The sequence below is a fragment of the Nuphar pumila genome, chromosome 10 (genome assembly GCF_984573655.1).
Source record: "Nuphar pumila chromosome 10, dmNupPumi1.hap1.1, whole genome shotgun sequence".
Lineage (NCBI taxonomy): Eukaryota > Viridiplantae > Streptophyta > Magnoliopsida > Nymphaeales > Nymphaeaceae > Nuphar > Nuphar pumila.
Window position 1 is genome coordinate 77,448,845 of NC_143258.1, and position 19,200 is coordinate 77,468,044.

At 36.8% G+C, this 19,200-nt stretch overlaps 1 pseudogene; it reads right to left on the reverse strand.

Annotated features, from left to right (window-relative positions):
• Nucleotides 1-12,889: 12,889 nt before the first annotated feature.
• LOC149826915 (TOM1-like protein 1) lies at nt 12,890-14,006 on the reverse strand (annotated as a pseudogene).
• Between the last annotated feature and the right edge of the window lie 5,194 nt (nt 14,007-19,200).

Sequence of the window (19,200 nt, forward strand, 5' to 3'; positions counted from 1 at the left end):
TAGGAATAGAGCTGAACCCAACAAAACTAATTTAGTTATGCATCAAGCCACAAGCCTTGCTGGTATTGTGGAAATGTCAAATATTCATATGGTTCAGTGACACTTTGCCCTTAAGTTCCCCAGACTCCATTTGAGTTGCTTGGGCACGTTTGTTTAAGCAAGCCTGGTCTCGGAGTCTCTTTTATGAAACTGACCTTTCCAACAGGTAGACGAGTAGAATGTCGCATCTAACAACGCTTCCTGTTTTGGCAAAATATCTGTTAAAAGAGAGCTCCAGCTAACAGCAGTCTCATCCATGGTCTAATAATGCACCTTGCACTATTGGTCTTTTGCAGAGTGGGACCCAAAGATGATGATCAGGAGCCTGCTCTGTGGGCCCATCGACATGGACGTACCACCCACACACAGAAGGTGCTTTGTTTAAGCCTAGTGGTTCCTCTAGGCTTCCTTCCTTTTCAATGCTACGACCTCTTAACTTTACTCCAGATTGGAAACAAAGACAAATGCTGTGTTTACGACTCACCCATCACTAAAGATGTGTTTCACACTGGTCGGCTCTCTCAAGGCCCTTTTGTCATCTAACACCAGCCAGCACATTGATACCAACCTGGGGTACATTAATAGTTAAAAAACAGGGAGATAATTTAAGAACCAACCTCCGGCAACCACCCCTTTGTATCGGTCAGTGGTCATCACCAGTTCCATCTTTAGAAGGAACAATGCTGGTGGGATCAAACTCAAAGGGACCATTGTTGGTCCTTAAAAGACACACTGTCCACTTATAGCAATTTGTTAAACATGCCTTTTTAATAACACATGCTGATGCTTAGAGTAATTGAGCTCTATGTAACTTCTACATCTTCAGCGCATTTTGCCCACTTATAGCAAGTTTTATTTAGCACTGTGCCCATTTAGTTAGTTAGTCCATGTAGCATATGCATAATTAAGGGTCCTCAAGCACATGATAAACATATCATTACTCACAAGTACAATGCCAGCATTGGTGATGTGGACATCTTAACAACATGCAACACGCCCACTGATTGCAGATAGAGTGGTCCTTAAACTGAATTATAGGACCTAGTTGCAGTCTTCCAAGTAGAAGGCTCCTAAAGCATCAGCCATGAATATGTGTTGATCATAGTTGACTCAAGAATTAATCATTCACAATTTGCTATGGTCCTAAGATGATGGGGACCTGGGAGTGATTTACCCAACATCGTTTTAATCGAATCGAATTGTCCCGAACCAGCCAGTTCAAATCAAATTGGTTCTACACGGATTTTCTTGAAAGTAAACTGAATTTTTTTTCTTTTTGAAAGGCAAGCTGGGGGTTAGGCAGATCCCTACCAGCCATAGGCACCAAAAAGCAAAAAAAAAAGTTTTAAGTTAAAATTCAAGTCTATGGAGTTTGTCAATTTAAAAAACTGCTATATATTATTTCCCAAGTTTACAATGTGGACTAGTCATACAAAAGCATTCTTCACTTAAAATTATTTTTATGGAACAGAAAAGATGATTAGATACACGTAAAAAAGCAAACTAAAAAAAATACTAGAATAAAATGTAGATCATATCTCTAAAAAGTTGTCTGTTAGAAAATCCTTCAAGGTTTACCATCTTTGAGTTTTGATTTTTTCAATCGTATCCATTGCTCTTTTGAATGAATTCTGCATCATTAACCAAATCATACTTCAGGGCCAGGATCAAAACCACAAATTCTATATAGACATGGCTGATAGAAGCGAAAGTATACCACATAAAGTAAAGCCAACTATTCGGGTTTACATCAAGAACGCACACAAATAAAAACAACTGGTACGGCCCTATTCTTAAGATCCCATGGTCTATGGCAGAATGATATTCGAGCTCAAGGCCAATCAAGTCTCACAACTCGCGGCATTGGGTTCGAGTAGTCGGTGTCAGCGTGAGTGTGTGCAAGCGTGCAAACCACAAAGCGTAAAAACAATGAGCTTCGTCAAGCCGGAGCTAGAATTCGATACACAGGCGCGCAAGCCCGGTTTACAAGCTCCAAGGAGCCACCCTGAGCACACGCAAGTGCCCACTCAAAGAATGTGAAAATGCTTACCAAGTGCCTGCTTAGGCGAAGGGAGGTTGCAGCGAAGAGGCTGCTGATGGCAGCAGTAGGTTGCAAGTCTAGCAGAGTGCAGGGCTTGCAGGGTGCAGGCCGTGCAGTGCGGGTGCACTGCAGAAGGTGCAGTGCGCAGGGGTGCGCAGGCCCACAGGTGCGGAGCAGCACAGAGGGGCGCCGACTCTGTGCATATTCAAGACAATGCAAGAAAATATGATGAAGACATGATTGTTATCATTGCCAAGCATTTTTTTATTGTACTGAATTCTTAAATTTCAAGTTTCTGCATGCTGAAGCTACATCTAGCGAATTAAAAAAATGCAATTACCCAACTACAGACCTTAACCTTTTTATAGAACCTTGTTATAGTAGGCACAAGGAAAAATATTTAGAACTAAATAGAGACCCGTGACTTCTGGTTAAGGGACAACGAGTAGGGTTACCAGTCACTAGACCGCTAAAAAAAGCCCACATAAAGGTGAGCCCTAGGCAGTTGGAAGGGAATGTGCAGTTCATGTAAATGCATATATCCTAGCAATCACATTTCTCTTATGCTGAAAATAGAACTGTAGCTTACTCTCCAATCCAGTGACTTCTTTGTTTTTGTGTGTGGTTAGGCCAAGGAAACACCTCCACCCACAGGCTTATTATAAGACTTTCCTTCACATTTCCTCAAATAAAATATATTCCTGCATATAATTTTTAATTGAGAAAAAGCAAAAAAAAAAAAAATAGAAGGAGAAAATACAATATATCCCTAAATTATTGATCCTCCAGATTGCCTCTCCACTCCTTTCAACAATAAGTGCACCACCTACGAGGACACTGGAGTGGGAGAGGGTAATTAACATCATCTCTTTAAATAGGTTTCTTAGCATTATAAAGAAAAGAATATAGTAACCTAGAAAAGATAATCTTCCGAAAAAGCACAACTATATGATTAACCACACAACAACTATTGAGCCATTTCGATATTTCGCTTAAAGGAGGCCTACCTATGAAGGTTGAACAAAGAACGTATCAAACAGATCAAACCATAGTTACCAGGAAACGAAATGTATAAAAGAAGCTATCTATGAAGCAAAAGCAGAGAAACAAGTGCTTAAAAGTAACATGAAGCGGGAAGCTGGATATGGTTGTGCAGCGGTTATACAAGCGCATGATAAATGAAAAAGAAACACATAGGAAGATATATTAAGCACGAGCTAAAGCAAATAAGAAATGAGGTGAAAATAAGTACAAAATGATGTAGAATCAACATAGAAAGTGAGAGGGAAAACAAGTAAGAAGAAGCAAGAGGGAAACATTAAGGAAGCTATGGAGAATTGATTTGGGAAACAAGGGGGAAGCGAGCTTCCCACTAAAGAAAAATGAGTTTCTCATATTTCAAAAGCTGGTTTCCCAAAGGTTCCCCTCCTTTTAAAGAAGTGAAGAGTTTTCCGCGCTTCTGAAGCGTGCTTATGGGGAAGTGGGTTTCCCCATGTAACAAGAAACTTTAGATAATTATAGATCAAACAATGCAAACAAATTAAAACATATATAAAGAAGGGTATTCAAAACTGCAGCCTATGTCTTCTATATGTTTGCTTCAATGTTGTAGGTTTCTTATGATATGAGGTGTATAGTACAATATGAGATCACGCTTAAAAAATGGCTGAATGGTTGTAGGTTTTAAAGAAAAATCTCTTGAAGGCCAACTCCTTCGTTTGTTTAGAAGTCATTAAAGATGTATTCACACACTTTAAGAACTCGTGAGAGTGATTTAAGGGTCGATCTGTGTGCAAGGGAGAGGGCTTTTGTGGTTTGCTAAAGTAAAAGTGCATTTTACATTATTTTTTTACTCAAAGAAGTGGGTTAAGGTAAAAAATCTTTATTATGAGTAAAATTACAAAGCTAACCTCAAAAAATTTCTGCCTCAACTTACCGCAAAGTTGAATTTGCAAAAATTATAGATTTATATCAAGGTAGAAATTAGGCTTCACACTTCAACAAAAATGACATCCGGCATGACAATGGGACACACAAGTGATGAGTGAAAACCGATTGAAAATCGAATGCAACTATTGCCATAATATTTTTATTTATATAATATAAAAGTATGAGTCTTGTGGCATGTTCTTAATTGCAAGATATTTAATAGTTTGCATTATTCTTGTGAGATAGTTGATATTTGATGATGTCTTATGCAACTGATGGAGACATAAATGCTTCGTAATTTTATGGTTGTATTTTTGTGCAATTCATCATTGTTTCACATGTAATATTTTTTTTATAAATTTTGCTATATATTTTCTGATTTTTCATGATTTTTTAATTTTTTTGATTTTTTATTAAAAAATATATTTTTTTTAATGATACGATACAATACATATCCTGTTTTGGGCCCAACCAATAGAGGTAACAATATTATACTTACAACCTTGGTCTGCTTCAATCAGTCACAATCCAAATTATTTGCTGACAACTAAAGCACTCTAAAATTGACATATGACTTGGAACAAGGTCACTTTAGTGATCATGAATTTAAATTAAAAGTTGGTTTCTTAACATGGAAACTGTAATTTTACCACAGAAACGAATGCATTGCTTCACAAAAATAATTGATTTTGATGCTTGGGGATATTTATTTTGTAAATTGATTTGATACAAATGTTCTTAACTATTAAACCAAACAGGGGAAAACTCGAAGCAAGGTGAATATCACTTAATATGGCATGCTACAAAGTTTATGCTTTGGTGATCGGCAGAGAGAACAATATTTTCTCCCTTTTTTCTTTCCTCCCATGTCTATAAAATGCTAGACCTACTTGAATTCTTAGAAGCTTTTGGTATATCAATTAAAAGAAATTCATGGAATATTACTTGTAGAAAAAGTGCTAACGACAATCATGTCCTTTTCAAATGCTCAAGTTTGAGAAATTGCTTTGATTAAAGCAGCAGCCCCGAAAAAGGCATGTTGGAGAAACACGAAGATGCTACTCATATGTGGATGAAACCTTGCTGATGAACATCTTAGGAGTCATGATAATGTGCAAGGCCTAAATTTTTATAGATCGAAAATGCTTAAGAATTTCCTATTATAAGTTCTGGTGAGAAATGTCCTGAGACCATAGTAGCATCAATCAATTTGCAACAGATTACAAAAAAGAAAAGTTGCAAAGGATAGTTTGATCAGATGATCCTTTTTCGGTTACATTAAGAGCACGTTTTGAAGCAAGAAAAAATCACATAAGAAAATAAAATTTTGCCTATCACAAGTTTTGATATGATAACTTTTCTAAATGAAATTTTGGAGGAAGTTCTTTCTATGGAAGCCCATGGAATGAGATGTGATGCAAGTGAACGGTTGCCCTAATGCAAAAAGGATTTTTGATAGGAAAAATACCTCCAGCCCCCAAGGTGAAGGAATTTTTCCTATAAAAAATCAGACTTTTTAGAAAATCATTCCTTTCAAAAAATCTCGTTTAGAACGGATAGAAAATTTATAATTTTTTCTTTCTTACCTTCACTTTTCCTACTATCTTCCCACTTCCAAACTTGCCCTAAGAAAAAACAACCAGAATAATGAATACTGAAAATAAGTGAAAAGATTTATGTGCAAGTCTTTTGATATTTCCAAAAGTTAGAGGAAACAAGAGCATCAACACTTGCATGCATGCATATTATATGGTTACCAATTCACAAACAACTGCAGCATGGAGGTTGGTGCAATTTCCAATCACCATTTTGTGCAGATAAATCCATCTTGGCATGCTTCCGTTATCATTAGCTAGTGAGGAAGTAAAAGCAGCACGTGACAATCTGGAGGTGTGAAACCGGGAGTATTTAACTGGCCTATCAAATACTAATTACATAAAAATGCAAAGGATGTTTAGTATGATTTGTGTGAATGTCATAATCATGATAAATTGTACAAATCTTATTCTCTACCCTCTTACCTGTGTACCCAACCACTAGTCCACTTCCAAGTTATAACAGGAACCTACAGATCCCCATCACTTGCTCAAGCCTCAAACACTCTTGTTCTCCTTAAATATCAAGGGCACTGTAGAGTATAAACCACCTTGGAAAACAAAAAAACATGCAGTTTCGCCTAGTGAACTGATCTCTCTAAACTCAGCTAAATATTTTTGTTTTTTACAATTGCTACAATGTTTTCATCATTATGTGGTATTTCTAGCTGCTTATGTTCAACAGATGACAATGTTACAATACTATGTAATCTGTGTATACAAAATGCAGCATTAAAGAAACTGAGTGAATCATAGATCCAACCAGACTCAGTTAACTTTGTAGGATGTTCAACGTTACCTATATTCTTTCCCAATAAAGCAATCAAAGCATGTTTCATAATTTACAAGAAATATCCCCTACTTTTTGACATGAATGCTTATGAAAGTATGTTTGCCTTGGTGAGCATGGTTCATGGATTTCTTTATTCCCTTGACATCTCAGCCTAGATAACCCGTTGTGCAAACAAAAAAATGCATTAATGACAGAGCAGGAAGCAAAGTGAGAAGCAATTCAGGATTGGATGCAAGAAATGATATTCAAATCTTCAAAGGGCTTGGAAGTTAAAAGTGGAAAGGAAGTGATAGGAATTGGTTTGGGAAGCAACATCAGATTTGTGTGTGAAGTGACATAAGGAAAAAAATATATACCATAATTCATAAGCTATATCAAGACATCCCTAGATCAATTTATTTAAAACAGCAGTGACATAATATGTATGTAAAATTAAAAAACAACAACCGTGTATACAATATTTGTGGAAAACATAATGTTTATGAATGGTAAGTTGATGTTACATGTTGAGGTATTAAAAGTAATGAAAATGATTATGCAGCAACATATATTTTGTAGTGCCTACAAACACATCTGAATATGGAAAAGTATGATTCTCAATAGTACAAATTTGACTGCTTCCAACTCGTTCTGGAAGTAAGACATTTCTCGCTTCTGAATTATGTGTTTCCAGGAAGGGGCCATCCCGCTGCCTCTAGGCGCTTTGCAGTAACCGTGCAGGAAAGATCACAACCAATAATGCCAACGCATACAGTTCTAAGCAGTAACTATTGACATGGTTCTCAGTGGGGCTGCCAACGGGTCGGATCAGGGTTAACCCCGACCTACCCAGTGTTTCAGTTCGGGTTTTTTCGGATCACAAAAATAGAATCCCAAACCCGAACCTGCATAATTTTAGAAATTTATTTTATAAAAATATATATATAAATTACTCCGGTAGTGTCAGGTACCTGGTAAAAAAACAGGATCAGGTTGGGTGCCCAAAATCATGACCCAAACCCAGCCTACATATTGCTCGGGTTGGGTTCGGGTCTGCACTTTCCATGCCCACACTCGGGAATTCGGGTTCAGGTCGGGTCGGGTAGCTGATTCAAACTGGACCTGTTGACTCGGCAAACATGCATGCATTCCATGGCATATGACAGGTCTAGTGTGATCTTCGATGACTTGCATCCATTCCATCACGGTTTCTCCAACTGGAAACCCAAATATACCGTAGCATCCTTAGCTTAGTAAAGCTCAGGCCAAATATGTTGAATGATTCAACCTGTTATATATCAGTCAGAGTAGAAAACAAACTAGAGTTGTCAGAAAAGGAGGGGAGGTACCAGCATATACTTCTTTATTTCCAGAACAAGTTTCCTTACTACAATATGAATTTCCTGCTGATATCCATATGCATATCTTTCTGCAACTGCTGACATAGTAGAAGTGCCTCATGGCATGACATGCATGTCTAAGTTCCGCATCAATTGAGAATTTACAGAGAAGAAGGTGTGGCTAGGTTGATTACCGAAGAAAATATTGTGGGCATCGGAATAGATAAGCCAAATGATTAAAAGTACGAAGCCTCATCATCTATCAACCCTGAGCATGAAATAATCCTAAGTATGAAGTATTTGTTGACGTTTCCTGCAAAATCCGATACAAACACAGAAAACATACCTTCAGTCGCAATAGAGTGCACGTCCAAAGTATTCGGCGTTCTCCTCAGTCTGTCAATGTCCACGATGAGCCTAGGCCTTAGGTCGACCGTGAGCAAGACCCTTTACCACGTAAGCCTTATGTGGTATTTGGGGCAGGCTAAATTGCTATGAATCTCTCATCATTTTCATGGCAGCCTACCCCTTATATAATGGGAGAAATAGGCACTTACATGAATGTGGTCTCTCCACATTCACGTAACTCCCACCCACTGTCCCCATTATGTGACCCACTAATGGTGTCAAACCGGTTGGACCCAAACCCATTATGTCCAACATTTTCTTACTTGATCCATTGACACCAAAAGTGTACTAAATTGAGGTTTATATTGTTATCTCGATTTAATTCTTCATGTGAGTTCACATGCTACCCTTTATCACAAGGATGAATCATATGAGTCATGGAGATGAACACTCCTTTATGAAATATCATATTCTCATGTACTACACTATAATTCAGCTTCATGAATAAGTTGGTTTCTTACCTATTCTATTGGTCCTTTAATATTGTTATTTTGTTATTCTCTCTAACCCATATGAGAGATCCTTTATGCAAAATCAACAATACACAAAGTCATAAAGAATCAAATTCATATACACAAATGTGATGATATAATGTATTGTCATACATTAGAAGGAATAAAAAAGACCTATCCCCTTTACATGTTGGGAATACAATCTCGGTGCTAGCCCTTTTGTAAAGAGATCCACAGTCATTTCCTTCATTCTAATTGTATCAATACATATCAGATGATTCTCAGTCATTTCTTTAACAACAAAGTATTTTAACTTCATGTGTTGACATGAGGTTGAGCTCTTGTTGTTATTTTAAAAGGATACAACTACTTCATTATCACAAAAGATCTTTAGTGGTCTCTCAATAGAGTCCACAATACTAAGACCCATAATGAAGTTTCTTATCCAAATGGCCTGAGATAAAATCTCATGTAAAATCAATAATTTCTGTCTCAATAGATTTTAGAAATTCTTCCAGTCCTGCAGTGAGAGATGACACCTCAAATATTCTTAGTTACTCGTGATTGCAAAAGCAACATGCTAAGATATTTGAATACTCTCACTTCTCATAAACATCATTTTAAGCGCTCCCACTTCTCATAAACAACCTTCAGAACAACTGTTCTATTCTCCATATGAGTGGAAGATAAATCACTCTATACGAGATTTATATTGAAAAGGTAAATATGAGGCCCCTTATTATTCATCTTTTCTGAGACAAGCATAGTTGAGCAATTATCATTTCACTTTGGTGGAGATGACAATACTCATAGTTGTTCTGTCTCTTCAATTCACAAGGAATTGACTTCAGTTGGTGAAAGTAGTAGATCATGTAATTATAAGCAATTCAGCACTGTACCTTTGGGTACGAACATGCTTCATGGCCTGAAATAGACATCTACTATTGCACCCTGTGTGAATTTGGAACACAACGACGTACCTTTGGGTATAATCAATGTTTTATAAACTCACACACAATCATAATAATGAATCTTAATATGACCCAAAAAATCCTTAATTAACACGACTCAAATCACTTTGGTGATAACATGAATCGGTCATTTAAGATCTTTTACCAAAATATATTCATATTATGGAGCATGCCCATGCACACATGTAAATGCATGACAAAAATACAAGTTCATGCTTCAACTAATATGCATAAACTAATTGTCATGAATTTAATCATGATTCATGCTTAAAAACCATCATGCATAACTTAACCAACACACACTACAAGAAACTTGTGGATTAGCGATGACCTAAATCCGTTGCTAATCCAATGTTAATCCATCGCTAAACAACTTAGCGATGGATTAACGTCGAATTAGAGACAAATAACTTTCATCACGATTTTTTCGATGCTAATTAGCGATGAAATATATCTGTTGCCCATTCCATCGCTAAGTAGCGACAGAATGTATCCGTCGCCAGTTCCGTCACTAAGTTGCGACGGAATAACGAATGCCAACATCCATCGCAAGTCCGTTGTTACTGTACGACAATTTTGGTGTTGCGACGGATTTATAGTCGTCGCTAATCCGTCGCTACATTCAACACTAATAGTAATTAGCGATGGATATATGCGTCGCAAACAAGGAAAAAAAATTTGAAAAAATATTTGAAAATTAAATATCGGGAAAAAAATTTCTCGTGATACAATTTATATTTCCCGTGAATAAAAAATAAAATACACATCAAAATACATATAAAAGGAAACTAAAACAATTAATCGATCCACTGTAAAATTCGCAAGTTCTAATTATTTACAATTCAACATTTACATTTTTAAAACAAAAAGAAGGTAGAACAAATTCAACACATGAATCTAATCATCGCCGAGATTTTGCGCGTCCTCTTGTTCATTGTCTTGATTTGTCCCTTCAGCTTCATTACGCTGATTATCGCCAACAACCTACACGAGAAAAGAAAGGTCAGTATTGATAAATAAAATATACTGAAATAAATTATACTCTATATGTGATTCTATCATACTCATATGTGTTCTAAGGCAGTAAAAAAATTGTATATGTGATTTTATCATGCTCATATGTGTTCTAATGCAGTAAAAAAATTATATATGTGATTTTATCATGTTCATATGTGTTCTTAAGGCAGTAAAAGAAACTTATATGTGATTCAATCATGCTCATATGTGCTCTAAGGCAGTCAAAAAATGTATATGTGATTCTACCATGCTCATATATGTTCTAAGGCAGTAAAAAAACTTTATATGTGATTCAATCATGCTTATATGTGTTCTAAAGATAGTAAAAAAACTGTTTTTGTGATTCTATCGTACTCATATATATGTGCTCTAAGGCAGTAAAAAAACTGTATATGTGATTCTATCATGCTCATATGTGTTCTAAGGCAGACAAAAAACTGTATATGTGATTATATCATGCTCATATGTGTTCTAAGGCAGTAAAAAAAAACTGTATATGTGATTCTATTATGCTCATATGTGTTCTAAGGCAGTCAAAAAACTATATATGTGATTCTGTCATGCTCATATATGTTCTAAGACAGTCAAAAAACTATATATGTGATTCTATCATGCTCATATGTGTTCTAAGGCAGTAAAAAAAACTGTATATGTGATTTTATCATGCTCATATGTGCTCTAAGGAAGTAAAAAAATTGTATATGTGATTCTATCATGCTCATATGTGTTCTAAGGCAGGCAAAAAACTATATATGTGATTATATCATGCTCATATGTGCTCTAAGGCACTCAAAAAAACTTTATATATGATTCTACCATACTCATATGAATCTCAGCATTGTTCATCTTTTTCATTATTGCATGTGCCAATAAAATTTTCACAAAAGAAAATCTTCAAGAGGGTATAGTAATCCTAACTTAATTTTTTAAGATGATACCAAAAGGGCAGTAGGATACCTTGTGATCCAAAAGAAGAGGCCATTGAGAACCTATAAAGGTTTAACCAATAGCCAGAGCATGGAGTTGAGATCATTTGAAGCTCTTCAAGTGATATTATACTAGGTTTGATAATAAATTATCATGAGATCACATTATAATTTCCATAAAAGTGACCAAATATGTGAAGAGAAATAATTCATCTGGAAGTTAGATTAACACCTGTATGTCAATAAAAAAGTCTAGACATTAACTAGCAGATACATGCACTAAAATCATAAAAGCTTTAAAGGTAATCAAAGTTGTTTGTGTAAGAAATTCCTAGAAATGAGCACTTAAAAGTTTAGAAATAGATTTTTCCAAGGAAAAATATGGTTGCAATCTCAAATATGATTTTTCTGAAATCAGGTCTAATACTCTTTACTACTCAATCACTGAAAAATCTTTATAAGAATTGTGACAAAAGAAAAACTAGATTCTCTAGATTACCTAATGATGTCAAAAGAAAGTTTGTTAAGCTTGTGTTCATGTCCAATGTAGAAGTATTTCAGTAAGCTCTTAATGCAGAACTTGCAAGATTGATACAAAACATAAAAGTTAATGCATCATGTTATATAAGGCATACAGAAAGAGAAAATAAGTATTGTTATAAGAAAATGAAGGACCAATTGGAAGACTAGATCAACTTTCAATAAAAGAGTGAGATGAGGTAAGTAAAGTATCATTTCATAATTTGACTCTCAAAGAATGCTGTAAAAGGTTAAAAACTTCATGTACACCATAACAACTTACCATGATATGAGATAAGGAGAATCATCAATGGGTAATAACAATCAAATGAATCGTATAAGGTATTTATATTCCAAATTAGCAATTAGTTGGATCAAAACAATTATGCAGGGAGATAAATAAGTGGTTTGTATAAGCAAGATTTGTGAGAGGACATAAGATGTTTATTTCGCTAATGTTTTCTCTATGAGAAAATAAGTCTGATAGAGTGAATTCAGTTCTTCCAATAAATACACATACAATATATATGCTAGAAAAGGGAAGAGTCCTTAGAACATAACATGATAAATACATGGTCCTCTGCTAATGCATCCTATATAAGGACCACTTTTTATTATTACCAATTTTTATTTCATTTAAAGCAACGCAAAATCATTATATTTGCAACCCAAAATTAAAGTATTTAATGCAACATCAAGCATAACAAGTCATATGAAAAATTGAAGTCCCAAAATTCGAGATCCAAGGTGACCATGTAATCATTTTATGACCAGCAAACCAGTAGAAAGTTGCATATTCTGCTACTGACATTATCTTACTTAACTATAGCATAGATATCAAATTTGAGGAACATATTAAAATCACCTTTAGAACATCCAGCTATGGTGATAAAGATAAAACAGTAGAAAGAAGCTCAATGCTGTTACGAGCAACATCAAATGCTTCCTTTGTTTGTTCTGGAGAAAAGAGCTGAATAGGATGATTGTCATGAAACTGCGGTTGTGGATAACTTGATAGGTGATTCCCAAGAGAATATACATTTTGATCTTGAGTAGCAACTGAATGTGGTGGGGTAAAGATTGGTGTCAGACTCTTATCATCTCGTCCAGGGAAACAAATGCCCCTGGATTTTAAACTCGGTATAAACACAAAATTTAAGCAACAAAAGTGGATCAATCTATTGTTTCTGCAATAAGAGAAGAACCAAATATTGTGAAGCCTATGAAAAATCATGTACTAGCATGTACATGCACGTAATAGAAGGTAACACAAGAAACTGTAGGCTCAATCTCAAATCCCATCACCACTGAGAACAGGACACAACAAACCACAATCCTGTTATCAGAACTATTAGCAGTGATATTCTGATTAACATCTAATAGTGTCATTTCAAATTGTAATGAATTCCAGAGCTCGAAAAATAAAAAACAAAAGCATTAACTATACAAGGATTCAACGTTCAGTGGTTATCTACCTTGTAAGTCTCCTCAAACACAGGCAAGTAACGCAGTTCATCAGAGGATTCACCCCATTGTTCGATCAAAATCAAAGCTTTGTTTCGATTGTTCATGATAGTCTGAGGGTCATCAATCAGATTAACCATCTCATCAAGAATTCGCTCAGTTGAAACCTCAGAGAATGCCTTCTCGCAGTTCTTAACACATGTCTCAAGCAAAACGAGAGTCAAATACTAGACTATAGGATTCTTCAACATGATCCTCTTCTTAATCGCTCGGATAACTTCTTGGCTGTTAATCTTTTCACTGTTCACCATATCATAGATTTCTAAATTAGATGCCCAATCCGGCTGCTCCATAGTCTCCACGGTAGCTTCCTTAACAATTTTATCAGCTTGGTTTTGCCCCTGAAAAAGCTCCTTCACCTTGAAGCTCATCGAGCTCATCCCTGCCGACATTTTCCTCTCAACCTCGGCACCACTGATCTTCAACAGAGGCTCTCCAAAGGTACTAACTTTATCCAACAGGTTATCACTCATATTTCAGAGCCCTAGTTTTCGCGCAAAAAAATCAATGGCTCCTAAATCTATCAAACCATAAAAAAAACCAAAAGCAACTTCAATCCAAATAAAGTTTCAATTCAGGAAAGATGAGATATCAAATGAAAAATGAATCTAGCATGGCATCAAGAAAAACAAAAACACAACATATCTAAAACCCTAGAACCGGCCCTTCCGTGCAACAAGCATACAAGAGCCCCAGTGTTTCCTAAAAATTTGTTAATCAAGCAACAAACTCCACAAAATAATGCCTACCCACATACATTTATACCACAAAAACAATGGAATCAGGCTAAAACCAAGTGACATTCCGTTCCTAAAACCCCAATACCCAAGAAATCCAACCCCCTCCTGCAAAACCCGAGTTTCTCAAAACCCACACAGCCCATCAGAAACACCCCAAAACAATGATTACCCACATAATACTTCACCTAGAAGCCCCAAAATTGAGCATCAAAATAATGATTCACGCAGTTAGGAACGACACCCATGAGCTCGGTAGATCAAAATTGCCTGAATTTCCAAACTAATCACGAAAATCAATTCCCAAGTTCTCTAAAAATCAGGACAAAAATGAGAGACTTACCTCGATTTCCAAAATGGGGATTAGATGGAAGATCAAAAAACAATAAAAAAAAACTATAAAAAAAAAATCGAAGATTCCTTGAGGCGGCGGAACGGGGGGCGATGGGCCGGGAGAGGGACGAGCGGTGGATCGGGGAGCGACGGGCTGGGAAGTGCATCGGGCGGGAGAGGGCGGCGACCGGAGGAGTGTGTCGGGTGGGAGAGACGAAACATGAAAGAGAAAGAAGGGTTCTTATTAGGGATTTACGAGAAACTTAGCGACAGATTTGGCGACGGCCTACTTCCGTCGCAAATTTACATGACCAGTTAGCGACAAAATATTTTCGTCGCTAACGTCGTCGCTACGTAGCGACGGAAAAACCTCAGTCGCCAAATCCGTTGCTAAATGTCATGGCTATTGCGATAAAAACCTGACGTCGCTAAGCCATTGCTAATTAGCGACGGATTTGGCGACAAAAGTTTTTTCGTCGCTATTTTCGTAAATATTACGAATTTTAGCAACAAATTTGTTTCTCTCGTTAATCCGCCGCAAAGTTGAGACAGAAAAAATCTATCGCAAACTTTCGTCGCTAATGACAATTTTTCTTGTAGTGACAAAACACATGAATTAACATGCATAAGTCATGCATTATTTAGAATAAACACTTTATAAAGCTTAAAAAATAATAAAAGCATGCTCATATGGGTAAAACCCAGGGTCCTCAAGTTGGAACCGGTCTAAAAACACCCAAAACCGGTCTGAAACGACTCTGAACCAATCATCAAAAGATCTAAACTAGTTTTGAACCTTATGAATTTGTGACAAGTATGAACAAAAGTTCATAAAACCCTATAACCGTATGCCAAAATCTCTATATCTTCATATATTTATGAAAACAGGGACTTAGCATCTCAAAACCGGTGAAAAATCGAAAGGAATAAGTCAAAAATGGCTTCGAGCCGGTCCCCAAAAGGGTCGTATCAGTTCTTGATCCGGTTCAGGTTCAAATAGTGTTTGGACCCAATTATAGATCCAATCCGATTTAATTTGGATCCAATTCCAATCCAAATAAGGTCCAAATCTGACATGATCCAAATAGGATCTGAGTCATTTGGATTAGATCCAAACCTGAATACCTGATGGGTTCGGATCATAATCCAGTCCAAATAGTTCTAAATTTTAACCCTATTCAACCAGATCGGACCATACTCGAAACCAAATGGGTCTGGTTTTCGATCCAATCGGGTCAGATCCGATCATTGACCTGGACCCCAAATGGATCTGGGTCCATCTAGGGGATCAAATCCTAAGCTCGATCCAAAACACTGGTTCTGACCCAGACCTAGACCCACTACTAAATGGGTTCTGGTCCATAGGATCAGACCTGGATGCCTTATGGGTCTAGGTCTGGTCCTGGGACAAAACCTCAGACCGAATCCAGGTGGATCCGGGGAGACCCGATCCACCCAAAATGGTTCAGATCGGGTCGCCACAGGGTCGGAATACCCGATCTGACTCGGGTCACCCAACAAATAATAACGTTGTTTGGTTTATGAGAAACCGAATGTGTTAAGTTTCTTAGAGACTGAACATCATGTTTCGATCGTCGACGACCCACGTCGCTTGTCGGCGACCCATGTCACCCCACGGTGACGTGCGATTGTATGCGACCCATATCAACCCGCAAAAGCTCTAGCGACGGTGACTCCACTGGTAACCCAACGGCGACATTAGAGCAATTCATTGAAAAACACTGTATAATTTATAAAGAAGCATTTCATTAAAAACCACTAGCTAAATACTTTTCCAAAATATGTTGGCCATCTAATTTTTTAGAATACTTATATTGAAGGATCATTGTCTTTTTCGCATATCCGATTTTACGATACATCAATGCTACAAATTCTTTATAGATGCTATTTTTAGAGTCCAATATAGAGCTTCAAATAGGTTTATCAGTGCTACAACAATAAATTTTTTCTATCCTTTCAGAAGTCATCATAACTTCCTACACCAACCACACCATATCATTTAGTGAACAACAACCACTAAGAAAACCAATAATCTATAATACTCCTCCTAACCCCTATTCAATGCTTGTGCACAAACAACCCTAACCACATCTAACTAATTGAATGTTTGTGCGCAGTCAACCCTAGTCACAATACACAGACAAAACTACTGAATATTAAGTACGTGACAAGCAACCTGACATAGGCAATTTTTAAAGGAGTTGTCAAGACCTTACAACAAGTAATGAAGGATGTGATTCTACAAGTGAGAGAGTAGGTGATGGGCACTCTCAGGCACTCAGACCACCTAGATAGATGCACTTGCGACCAAGGTTGTTAAATGCGATGAGGTGTACGCCTCAGGTACTGAGGCGTACGCCTCTCACAACTGGAATGGAAGTGAAGCGGTGGGAGGGGAGGCAGTAAGAGAAGGACCACCCGCCCAGCTGGTACGGAAGTGAGGGATATGTCGGTCGTCCGGTGGTCGGAGAAGACTGAGCAGCAGCTGCAGCACAACAACTCCGGTGGTCGGTGGTCACAACTGGTCGGAGGTTGATGAGGGGCGCATCACAGCAACGCCTCAGTACCTTGAGCGTGCGCCTCGCCTCTGAGGCGTACGCTTCAGGTACTGAGGCGTACGCTTCAGGTACTGAGGCGTACGCCTCTCACAACACTGCTTGCGACAATGGTACCCCCATCAAGAGGGTGGATAAAGGTTAACATCCAAAGTATGTTCAAAGACAAATGGTATGCACTTCAGCAGGTAATATAGTAGAAGTAAAGTATTTTTTTCATGATAGAAAGTTGAAAGATAGGGAATGGTCAACGTAGTCAAAAATCCTAAATTTAGGATGTCTGTCATCGAGTATTACAAGCCTTGAAAAGGAAGGGATCTAAGCAAGAAGTTGATTATAGATCCATTACATATTTTGCACAATTTTAATAGGGTTAACATTACCTACCGTTACTGTAAAACTCATCTTTTGGTTAAAAACCTAGTATAGTTAGCAATAGAAGGAATGACCAAAATTTGGAAAGATCAACCCCCAGATTGGCACTCATTAAGAGAAGGGTGATTTTTTACACACAAATCACAATTATTGGATCAATGAATAGGCAGGGTCGGCCTAACCCCACCTTAACTATATATATGTGTGTGTGCAAAAAACCCTAAGTGATAAATCTGATGTTAAATATTAAATAAAATATAAGATTATATAAATAAAATATCTACAACAAGAAAACATATATAATACATCCACAACAACAAAACAAAAACACTATAAGGCTATTAATTACTCGTATCTAGAGAAAAAACAAAGTTCAAAAACAACAGTAATCACCAAAATTGAGCAAAAAACTAACCGAGGAAATCGATGATCATCAGAATGAAGCAAAACAACTTTACAAGAATTGTCATAAGGGTACAGAAAAAAAGGTTACCACTCTTTCCAAATTCAAATGAAAAAAAGAAAAAAATGAATATAAACATATATATATATAGGTAAATTTGTACATTAAAACAAAATCTTGGATTGTTTAACTTTAAAGTCAACAACATGCGAAAGTTTGTCTATTTTGCAAACTTTTTATAAATTCCATATTGAAAGTAGACATTCACAACCACCAACATGAAACTCTTGACAAAATTAGCAAGAAGTGTCACGCAATTCATAATTCTTCATGGGAGTTGCGAAAGAAGCAAAAAAAAAAATCGCATGAGGGTTGTGAGGCGGAGAAGATGTACGCGTTCATTATGTGAATGTACTTTGTTGGATGTATCGTATATTATGCAAAATTCATGATTTTTGCATAAATATTGTGTGAATTCCATTTATAGTAAAATTTAGCAAAATCAAGAGAGTTGTGCCGTAATGCACAAAAAATGAGAGATCTGCTAGTGCTAAGGGTAAAAAGGTCCTAAAAAAGTTGAAAACCTGCAAAACCTGAAAATCATGAGGATTTCAAAATTTGTGGGGCATTTGGGAAAACACGTCAAATTTGACATAGGATCATTTTCAGGTACATAATTTTTATATTTATACTCATGTAAAGGAGCTGAGCAGAGTCGAACAGCCATTGATCATACTTGGCTTGCTAGCACTACACGAGCTGCTCGTTGCTCAGCTCATCGAGCTCATTTGACGAGTCCAAACAAGCCTTATGTGAGCCAAACCGCTACGAGCAGCTTGGTTCATTTACCAGCCCTAGTTCTGTACCTTCATTATTACAAATTATTAACCATCCACAAATATACTAATTAATTGTGGCGCTTATAAAGCATGAATCGATAAAAACTTTTAAAAAAAAGTCACATTTATGTGAAAACCCTAGAACCCAAATTGCACCTTATCAAGTGGGTTGACGGTTAGGCGACTTAGTTCAAGAGCCCAGCCAACCTACCAATTTGATAGCACATAATGTCGACAAGTCGCATACAACAAAGTAACCTCCGGATTTTCTGTGACCGTCCATGAAGTAAAAAGTTCAATCGCAGCTCTTTGACTTTGTGCAAGAACTGGTAGCTGGAATTGAAGTTGGATTTGGGGTTCAAATTTAGCCAAACTACTCCAGTAATGATCGTATGAGAGAATGA